Genomic DNA, 11423 nt, shown 5'->3' on the forward strand with positions numbered 1-11423 from the left:
AACTGCTCAAATGGGTAAATTAACGACTGCTAACTTACCATTAAATTACTCTTAAATTACCGGTAATTTAGTGGTAAGAAAGGGGTAAATTAAGTCCGATTTATCTGACTGGGAATCGTCATGAGCGTGGCTCTTTCGTAAGCTAAACCGTTTAAACTGGTGTTGGATTTTTGGGTTTATACATTAATATTTCGAATATGAATTCAAATAAGAAAACACATATGAATTAGAAAGCAATAAACCATAGGATATAGATAAAACTACTTGACTAATTTGAACTACATGAAATGAACTGCTCGAACTACACGAATGAACTTTGTAATGAATTATGTAATGAACTACGGGACAAACGAATACACAGTTGCAAACAGACCGGTGATTAAGGTGCATTCTTCGTAACAAATTTATACTAAGCTAATATCACAATCCAGCACTTTAGTGAATATATTTCACAACTGTAGTGTACAAAAAAAAGGCGAATTCTTTATTAAAACCCATTCAACGAGATTGGAACTTGGTTTTCTGTTATTATTACTATTGCAGGTATGCTTCTTTCCACGCGTCACATTTGGCATCAAAAACCAAAAACAAAGCAAAAAGGCATACAAATCAAAATGCACAAACAAAGGTCTGAAATAAATAACTCGCAAAAAAAAAACAAAAATCCCTAAAAGAAGCAAGCTGAGGCTGAGTCAATATCCGTGATTTATTATTATTATTATTATTATTATTATTATTGTTCGTACCTGCATTCCTGCCCTGCTGTGACATTGTTTTTCACCTTCGTGGCTCATGGAGTCGCAATAATAACATCTGTCACGGATTCGAACTTCCTGTCCTTGCAGCAGCATCTGCTGCTGTGTGCTAAAATGTGCCAAAACAAACAAACAAACCGGGACAAACAAACAAACAAACAGACAAACAAACCAAAGCACTCGCCGAAGCAGCCAAGGCAAGCAAATGAGCGACCCGTTAATTAAAATCAATCAGTGCAAAGTGGAGGGATGGCCCGTTTGGGCTCAGCCTTCCCGGCCGGCGGAGCGGAAAAGTGGAAAAGGCACACTCCAAAAATACACATACACAAACAAAGAGTCCGCGTGTCTGTCGGTGGAAGATTAGCGCACAGACAGACAGTCAAAAAAAAAAACACACACACACACAGACAAAACTGTAGATGAAAAGAAAAACACACCGCTAGCGAGTGGAATATTATTAGTTTCATTGAGCGGCAGCGGGACAGCGGTGTGCCATTCGTTGGGCGAAAATATTTACCCTTCGCAACAAAATGCCATCCCACGACCATCGACACACACACACACAGGACCAAGGAAGCATGTGGCAGGAGGCAGAAAACAACCGCCCCGAACGGGGATTGATTTATTTATTTGTTTGCGAACCATCGGACGGCGGTGTGATTTGAATGTCTCATATTTTTCTTGCGACACGCCAGAGCGGCACACACACAGTGTGTGCTGCTACCGTTCAATTGCCACCCGCCAGCCGGTAGGGATAGGCTGAACCGGGGGTGGAAAATTTACGCTCACCGCAGCACCGGGCGACAGCACTGTCGAACAACAGGCAGCAGCAGGAGCCGCCGCAGAAACACAAAATAGGCGAATCCTCAACATCAAAGCTGGAGCTGGATAGCGTTGCTGTTGTTGTTTGTGTTTGCTTGCTGCTGTCGCTTCCCGCTTCTTCTTCTTCTTCTTCTTCTTCTGCTGGGCGGGCGGAATAAGCGGAACCGTTCGCTCGACAACCCCGTGATCCCGAAAGGTCTCGGGCTATTTGTGCAGCAACGGCAGTACGGTTTCGGTTTCGTCCTTCACCCGGATTCACACGCCCTCTATTGCTCCACGATTTCCAGTGCCAATAGGTGATTGAGATCGCGCGCCGCAATTGTCGCGGCAGCCCGCCCGCTGGGAAGGCATCGGCGCAAAATATGTGTTATTGGAGCTTGGAGTGCGAGGTAGGGGATGAGACGATTAGTGTGTGTGTGTGTGTGTGTGTGTGTTTGCGAGTTTTGGGTGCTTCGTCACTCACTCTCTCTCTCTCTCTCCACTTGATACCAGATCCTAGTGTTTCAGGAACCGGAAAACGAAACCAATCGCAGCGAGCAAAAAAACAAATTGTTTTCATGATAAAACGGCACGAAAACAACAACTTTGTTCTACTGGTTGTGCATTCCTATTTTTTTTTTGTTGTTGTGTTGTTTTGTGCACCATCAAAATAAACACTACAAAAGCTGCGTACGGCGTGCGTTCGTTTACCCATGGGCTGGAAATGAAATGGTGCACGTAAGATTAACCGGAATTAATATTCATGGCCGCTGCGCTACGCATTCGGTGCCCGCCCACTCACACATGCACTACGCTTTGTTTGTTTTTTTCTTTCTTTATTGTTTCATCATTTCCACAAAGGGATCTGTATGTTTGTCCCACTCGCTGATACAAATGAGTTGTTTTTTTTTTTCGAGGAAAAAAGGTTGCAAAATCAATAAAACTACACTAGAAGCAGTTAGTTTTTATTCCCATTTCTCAGTGGCATCGATTGAAGTGATTGGCACTTAACATTTTTTAGAATCAATTTTTAATTTACCAAAAGTAGGTGATATTATTGTGCTGGAAATTCACACGAAGCAAGCTGACGCAACATTTAACAGACAAATTAACATTTAATTAAAAGCATACACAGAGATACACCCATCAGAACAGTCATGCTGGGAGACTGGTTTGATTTTGTTATCTTCGCTGTGCTGTAATAACAAGCTTTTGATTAGGGTACAGAGCTTAAATTATGCAAAATATGCAATCAATGCCGTTAAAAATTATTTTCACATCGAATAAAACACTGTTGCTTTCAATGTGTGTTTAATTAACGCAAATTCCACGTTCGATTCAAAATAAATTCAAATTAAAAAGCCACAAAACATTGATCGTGCATACCTTCGGGCGCATAGCTCATTAAGCGATGTTTAAGCTTCAATTAAATATTCCAATTTTGAAAAAAAAAACCATTCCCCATTTGTAAATTGTTAATATTTTTTTCCAATTTATTAAAATAGCTTTGAAAGAATTGGTTCGCAATAGGGAACGCGTGTTTGCCACAAAATACAAACATTTCGTTTCGTTTATGCGCCGATTATGCTTGCTATACCGGCGATCTTTCAACCCCTAAATGTCTTTTTTTAGCTGTAAGTGTAAATTGTTTTTCGCCGCAATTTTTTTCTTTACACTCTTTTCTTTTAAATTGATTTCGATCCAAACGTTGAGATTTAAGGTTTTGAAATAAATAAATAAATAATACATAATAAAATAATAATTCTAGTTTTCATCCAGAAAAAGCAAAAATAACATGTAAATCCCTGAAAATTGCATACCTCTAGGCGCTGACCTTTACACCGTAAGAATGTATTTTTTGTGTTTTTTTTACGTACACCAGGAGTTCAATTATGGTGGGGACTGGATTTGCACCGGATAATGCTACCCTCCACTTCCCGCAACGGATGAGCGAAGCTGAATCATTTCACCGAAGAAAACAAAACTCAAACAGAAGTTAAACAATCAAACACCACCAGGCGGAGAAAAAGATGCCACAAAACAAATAAAAGCTAAACCTACCATTTTCCGGCGCGCCTTGGTTTTCGAGGGGGAAGCGAAGCAAGGAAACCCGTAAACAGGTTTCGCTTTTATTTAACGCTTGCCCCCGCCTTCAAAAATGCCCTTCCCGTGCTCGCTTTCTTCCGGCTCAAAAGCCGCACCATAAATCGCGGGCTGACGCCGGGTGCCGCACTTTTGTTTGGCGCTAATATTTTCTCGCAGGAAGAGACAAAAACAAAACAACAGTCGACAAATTGTGCGGATTATCGGGGGGGTGAATCAAAATTGATTTCCGACATCATGCTCTGCTCTGTTTGCCATGCCTTACGCGCTTGCCGCTCACCTGCGGCCCGTGTGGCAGTTGTTGTTTGCACGCTTGTTATTTCGTGGATTCGCAACCCAAAAACAAAAAAAAAACAAGAACAAAAAATCCACGGAGCCATGCGAACGATCTCAGACTCGAGCGCCGGCGACAAAGATAAACCATCTTCGCGAACCTGTAACGAAACGGATGCTTAAACACCGTCACAAAGACATTCCCGAGCGGGTGGTACACAACCATCACGCGCGAGCGTTTCGTATAAATCAGGAAAATGGGGAACAGCGGAAAAAAGCGATAAACTAAAGCCCCCCCCCCCCCCCCCACCCCCCGGAAGGGCATGAATGTAATACCGACACTGAGCACACACAAAAAAATCCACTGCACCCGTTTGCTGAATGGAGCAGCAATCGCAAACGCGGGATCGCGCGGCTCGATTGCCTCGTAAACGGATGAAACCGATACGCCACGGCCTGTTGATCCGGCGCCCAGGACCCTGCCTAAAGTCCTGAGCGCCTTCGAGCAGCCCGCAAACACGGCGAAGACTCCGCAGACAGCAAAAAAACAACACACTGCTAGCACACCGCTCGTTCACCAAACCGATTTCGCCGGATGCGCAACTACACAGCAGACAACTGCAGCACAAGCATGGACGCGAAACGTGATTCACTGTTTGCCGTTTGTTCCCGCGTGGGGGTGCAGGTGAAAAAATTAACAAGACAAAAAAACTCTCACACACACACAAAGAACAAGAGAGGCGCTTTTTTTTTCGCTGCCTGTTGTTGGGAAGGCTCGTTTTCCAGCCCAAGTCCGCCTTGTTCGCTTCATCTGTAATCATAATTTTCTATGAAATAGTAAACATTTCATGCATATCGGATGTGATGGAGCGCATCGTATGCACTGCTGAGCGGGAGCAATGCGGGGGACGTTGGGGGGGGGGGGGGACTATACCCGTGATCTTGATCTCTGGGACGGTGTGCGGCGGGAATGGGACCCGGCCCAGGACAGGGCGCCCTAAGGGTGTGCAAAGAAGTGCAATCGTTTGCAATCGCCCAAGCTCCTGGTTGTGCCGACACGTCCTGCAACTGATGCGCGGCTTGGTTGCCGAAAAATGGGACGCCGCCCAAGCTGCAATGTAGGTTTATGGGGAAGTTCTAACGGTTGAGCGTAACTTATTTAATTTGGTTTTACGTGTTAAAAGCGTATTTTAAAAAATACAAATTTAAAAGAAAAGTTCATAGTCGCCTAAATGTATGCAATATAATATTTTTTTCCGTGTCATCTAATAAATCATTACAATTCTAATTACAAAACAGTTTGTCACACAATTAATGTAAACAGAAATAAATTTCGCTAAATTGCATAAATTTGGGCGCATTTTATTTAATATTGAGATTTTTTGTTCTACATTTACCCAGTGCACTTGTCGAAAATCCAAGCGAGCCGAACTGTACCGGACAACCCAAGAGACCCTGCTGAAGGCGCCGTACGCATCGCCCGACGGCTACGGCTGACAATCAAACGTCACACGTAGTTTCTACAGCCGGGCACCCCGTAGCACGCCCATCGTGTTTGCCCTTGCACCGGCTGCAGCGACTTACCTGAGCTCGGGGGTGTTGCGCCGTTTGCGAGTAAAGGTTACACGGTCGGTTTCGAGCTCACTCCGTCCCGGTGCCAGGTTCGGCTCAACCCCACAGCAAGTGCGAGCAAAATGGATTAGTTTGAATATTTCACAAATCATCGACGAATAGCTGCGGTGGGTGCAAATAGGATCATATCTTAGCAAAGCACTATCACACACCCATACACACACATGCACACGCACACTGACATACATAGGTTAAAGATGTTTTACTTGGGTAAAAAAAGTGTACCATTCTCTGGAAAACTTTGCACCCTGTAAACAAGCGCTCGGAGTGTTAGCATGTTCGTAGCACAATTGCAATGCGTGGAACAGTTCAATGGTCGGTAATTCGGTCGCCCATTTTGGAGCAGTGTTTGAGTAAAAACAAAACAACAATGCACAACCTGCTTGACATTCACCTTTCAGTAGCTAGCAGAAAGCAAACGGGTGTGTTAAATGTATTTAATTTTATTCAATGGCGCCATTAACAGTAATCCAGTTATTAAAAAATGTAAGAATCATTTACGCCAAAATTTATGCTATTGACATGTTTATACCGTTTGCTTGTTTAATAAACCCTGCCTAAAGCGCCTAAAGGTATACATAAAAGGGTAAATTGAAACGGTTTTTTTAAACAGTTGTTATATCTTAATCTTAATCTAAATCTTACAGGGTTTCCCACGATTCGTCAGTTCCCATATTTTTTTGGGCTCGACTCACGATCGTTTCCCATAGATTTTTGGATCGTTGCCATAAGCCGTAGTATCGTTGCCATAGTAAGCCGGTTTCGCAGTACAGTCGTCAACTCGTACGACTTAACAACATGCCCGTCATGGGTTCAATCCCCAAATAGACCGCGCCGCCATACGTAGGACTGACTATCCTGCTATGGGGAGGAATCAATTAGTCACTGAAAGCCAAGCCCACAAGTGGGTACAGGCAGGCCTTGACCGACATCGGTTGTTGAGCCAAAGAAGAAGAAGAAGCCATAATTTAGTGGTGTCGTCCTATTGGATATCAATACAATTGCACCAAAATATTCTGGAAATCGGCCAAAACATCGTGATAACGCAACAAAAACATATGGGAATTAACCAAAAATTGATGAGAACCAACCAATAAATCGTGGGAACCCTTTAATATTAATCTAAAAACTGATACTTTATCCTTACTCTTATTAAGCACCTGAAGGTATTTCAACTAAATTTCAACTAAATAACAAGTTTTAGTGTCGGCTACATCAATTTCATTGTAGCGCCTAAATTTATGCAACAAGACGATTTAATTTTTTTTAACAGTTGTGGGAACACTTTGTAGTAACTGTTAATGATAATTACATAATTAATTCATTCAAAACGCGCAACCAAAGCAAATAGGCAATAAAACAACTAACATCAAAAATTGCATGCATTCAGGCGCATTGCAATGCTGGCAATGATTAATCTTTACTTTTTTCATTTTGAAGGAAGGAAATAAAAACGTGCAGAAACTTTTAACTATAAATCATTTATTTCTTGTACTGTAATCATAGACATGGATTCCAAAACCATACTCAGCTCGTTGAACTCCACAGTGAGTGCCTTTACAATTTGCTATACTATGCACGACCTTAGAAGGTAACACTTATTGAAGCGCATCATTATCTAAACACTGCCCGAAAAATTCGTCCTGCCTAGCAGGACAGCCATCTAGCACACTCTGTGCTGCCCCTCGTCGTCGTTGTCGTTATCGTCGAGCGGCCACATTAATACCCCTACCCTAACGTCGTTATTCGGGCAACAGCACACGTCATTTACATACTCGTTACCGCACCGCACTCGAAGCTCGGATGTCAATGAAATAAACATTTCTACCGTCGCTACGAAAGCCACAAGCGCCCGGGGGGGTGAAGGAATGTTTATAGATAAATTTTCCAGATCGCTCCCCCTCCTCTCCCACCCTCCCGACCGTCCGTGCTACCTCCACCTGCCCCTTCCAGCTCCCCTCCATCCCAGTGGTATTGCAAAGATGAAAATTAAGTCACAGCGCACCCCCCCCCCCCCCCAGGGGCATCGCATTCGACATCATCAATTCAAAATGGATCCGTTCCCGCAGCCCCCTACCCGGATGCTCTTCCACGATTCGGAACCAATCAATCGAACCCGAATTTTGATTTGGATGACTTCATTCACCGGCCCAGATCTCTTGCCTTCCTTCTCTTTCTCGCTCTCTGGCGCTGGCACACAAGGTCGGATCGGATATCGGTGAGTGAAAACCGTTTCCGTCCGGTAAGCAACCCCCAGTCATACAAACACACACACACACACACACACATACACACACCGTCACAAGGACATTCAGGTATTGGCACAAAAACCCATCCGCTGCCCGGTCAACCCCTCCCCGGGCAGTAGCCCCCGGGAGGAAAACAAAGGGATGTTACATTATTTATTTTTATTACGATTTCTTCCCTCAGCCCAGCCCCACCTGCTTCTTGAAGGATGGTCGGAAAATTTCCGGTTTAACGAAAAATCAATCACGGTAAAAGCACGCGCTCACACACACACACACACTCCCCCACACCCTGCAGCACACATGGAAAAGCGATCAATTCAACACTAGCAGCATCCGCCGGGACACTCTTCGGTCGTCGGGCACGGGCTGGCGCTCGGGAAACTCGATGAAATAAATCAATTTTTATTGCGCAGAAAAATATAGCAATTGCTGTTAATTCCCACTGTGTGTTTGTGTGTGTGTGGGTGGGTGCACCACGGCCACGGGAGACTGTAAAACCTCAGGGTGTGACTTCCGGGCGAGCCAGCTGCCCCCCCCCCCCCCCCCCCCCCCCGAGCCGATGCTCGATTGCCGGTGAAATATCCCATTACAGCTGCAATTGTTTGAATATTTGACAAATCACGAGTGAGTGTGAAAGCAGCGGTGATAAACTGTGAGCAGTTAAAAGAAACAAAACGCAAGCGCGTGTATTACTAACCCACAGTGCATTTTAAACAGCGTGAAGGCAAAGTCACCCTAAGCCCGATCAGGAAGCAAATTTGGACAAAATTTGTAAAAACCAGCGCCTAAATGTATGTACCCTTCAAAGCCTAAATGTATGCATTCCACGGTACACCTACAAGCTGTAGCATTAAGTGGACTATGCAAACGTGGTCCTTTCGTAAATTAAAAATCTAGCAAAACCTTTGATCGAACGATTACTGCCATAAACAAAACTCCCAACACTCTTGACTCATTTTCCTCACCACATTTGCTCACTGTTCGCGTCAGCACGTGGTCGCAGGGCATTAAAAGTTCCAACGACCACCAAATCAACGACAAGCACTAGAAACATGATACCGAAATCGAATCGAAACGTTTGAAAAAAAGGGGTTCATTTGTCATCTCGAGCACGAGGCACGCCGTTAGCAATTCTAAATTCGATTCGATTTTGTTTCGGCGATCGGCAGCGTTACACATTTTTATGCGAGCTTCGTTATGCGCGCAGGCTGAAGCAATACTCGCGCTGAAGCAAAACAACAACGCACCCCGCTTCATTACCGTCGCCGTGAGCCGATCGATTCGGGCAAGATTTGCGACCGAATGGTGGACCGATGGACGTCCACGATACACCCAGTTCAAGAATAAGCGCATTTCTTTTTTTTTTAAATAAATTTCATTACTGTTATTCCATGCAAGGGACATCCCATTAAGCTTTCGACCGGTTGGAATTTAGGAGGAGTGATATCATTAAAATTTATTTAAAATCAATTCACGAATGGTCTTGAGCGGCCGGCCCATCGGAAACACTCGCTGAGCGTAAGCTGCTGCTGCTGTTGCTGCTGCTGCAAATGCTTCCGGGAGTCGGGACGGTCGGTGGACGGGATACTTTAATGATCGGAATAAAATGTGGGGCATTATAAGAATCATTTAAATCCGGCCACCCAGCGTACGGCAAATCGAAAATCCGGCGTTTTTTTTCTTTTCTTCTGCGACACAGTGAACCGTTAATTAGTTTCTATATCAGAAGATGGCAGCATTTTGCTTCCGGAAATGTGTACGAAAAATCGATTACTGGTTCGGCCTGAGCGCTTGCCATAAAAATTGCCTACATTTAGGCGACGCGAGTAACGTAGCTTTGCAAATTCCACGCACAGTACTCCACTGGTGCAGAAGTATCGTGCAGGCCACCATAAACTTTGCATACATTTAGGCGATGAGTGTAGCTTAGTAAGGTTCGAAGCGTTACGGCGCTACACAAACGTGTTTGAGAGATTAATTTGCACCAAACATTACTCCACTCGCTCGGACGCATCATACCCGCATCATTGCTGAGCTGAACGATGTCGCGTAAGAAAGTACTCCCGTCGATCGGATTCGAGCGGCCACCTTCCGCGGGGCATCAATTTCCACCCATCAATGATTCATGAGCGTTTCGGGGGAGCAAGAGATACTCTCGCTTACGCCGTGCGTCTTGGCACCGCATAAGGGGCATGATTTGGGATGTGAATTTTTGCAGCTTACACGAACACACACACACACACATTCTCACATTCTCGCTTAGGAATGCCGTGACAAACTCCCAGCCAGCTGATCTGGCTTCCGAAGCAGATTGGAAAGGAACCAACAGCGCCACAGCGTGCAGCAACCGTACCGTCCTGTATCGAAATGACGGAATATCTTCTGGCGAATAAAGCATCCGCGCTACATGGTCACGTCCCCTCCCGAACAAAGATGATGAGTAGGGGGGGGGGGGGGAGGTATGGATGGATGGATGGAGAAGGGGGCAAAGTGAAAGAGATTAAGTCAACTCGACGGGACGAAGCGTGGGCCCCGCAGTAGCCCAAGTGACTCCGCAAAAATATTGCATCAACTTGCTTATATTGACATTAAACTTTAATCTACCATACGAACGACCACTCGAGCAACGTATCTCAACCTTATTTACGACCGCCAAGCATGCAGGCAGACAGACAGACCGGCAGCGAGGCAGCGAGAAGGACAGGCAAGCAAGCAATGCAAGAAGCGAAACAATTTTTGTTTCGTTTTTCGCCCTTTCCTTCTTTTTTTCGTTTTCGTTGTTATAAACCTCCGGCAAATGCAAAAAAAGGAAAGGAACGGAAGCACCAAAAGCTTACGCTCGCGGAGAAGAAAATCGTCCCACCGTGTGGGTGTGTGTGTGTGCTGTTTCCGTGTGCTTGGAAAATAGAGGAGCGAATGATACTCGTCTGTACACGGGTACAAGAAGCAAAAAAAGCGGATTTGCGTTATATAGGCGAGGTTGGCAGGGGTGCGAGAGGGATTTTGGAAAGAATGCCTGAGCAAAATGGAGGATGAAGAACTTCTGGTACGCGAAACTTGACACGAGCGTAGAATAGAGAATATTCCGAGCCCATATTAACCAAACACTCGCCTCTCCTTTGCGCTAAATCTGCTTATCTTTTCTCCTGTCTCTCGCTCTCACTCTCTCTTTCTCTCTTTCTTTCTCTATCTTGTTCTTTCTATGTTTTTCCTCTTTCTCTTTGCACCTCTGGTCACACGCCTGGGGAGGTGGGTATTCATTCTGCGTACCGGCTTTGAGGGGGAGCGGCAGGCGAGTGTTTTGTGTATAAGTAGCCACTTATGTTTAATGCTCTTTTGAATGACACCAATAAAATAACGAAACATCGGTCACGGCGCTGGTCGGGGGTGTGCTGCACGAAGGGGTGGCGGAATCCGTAGCGGAAGCGAAGCGATATCCCGAGCACGCCTAGAAACGACACCGCGGCTCATCCCGTGGCAGCGAAAAGGGCTGCATCGTTGGCTCCGTCGCCGTTCGCCTCTTTTCGCCGTTCCGCTTTCGCCCAGCAGAGCTTCCGACGTCGAGCACGTACTCAATCATTTCCGTTTGACTCAACGATGAGGCATTCGC

The sequence above is a fragment of the Anopheles coluzzii genome, chromosome X (assembly GCF_943734685.1).
Source record: "Anopheles coluzzii chromosome X, AcolN3, whole genome shotgun sequence".
Taxonomy (NCBI): domain Eukaryota; kingdom Metazoa; phylum Arthropoda; class Insecta; order Diptera; family Culicidae; genus Anopheles; species Anopheles coluzzii.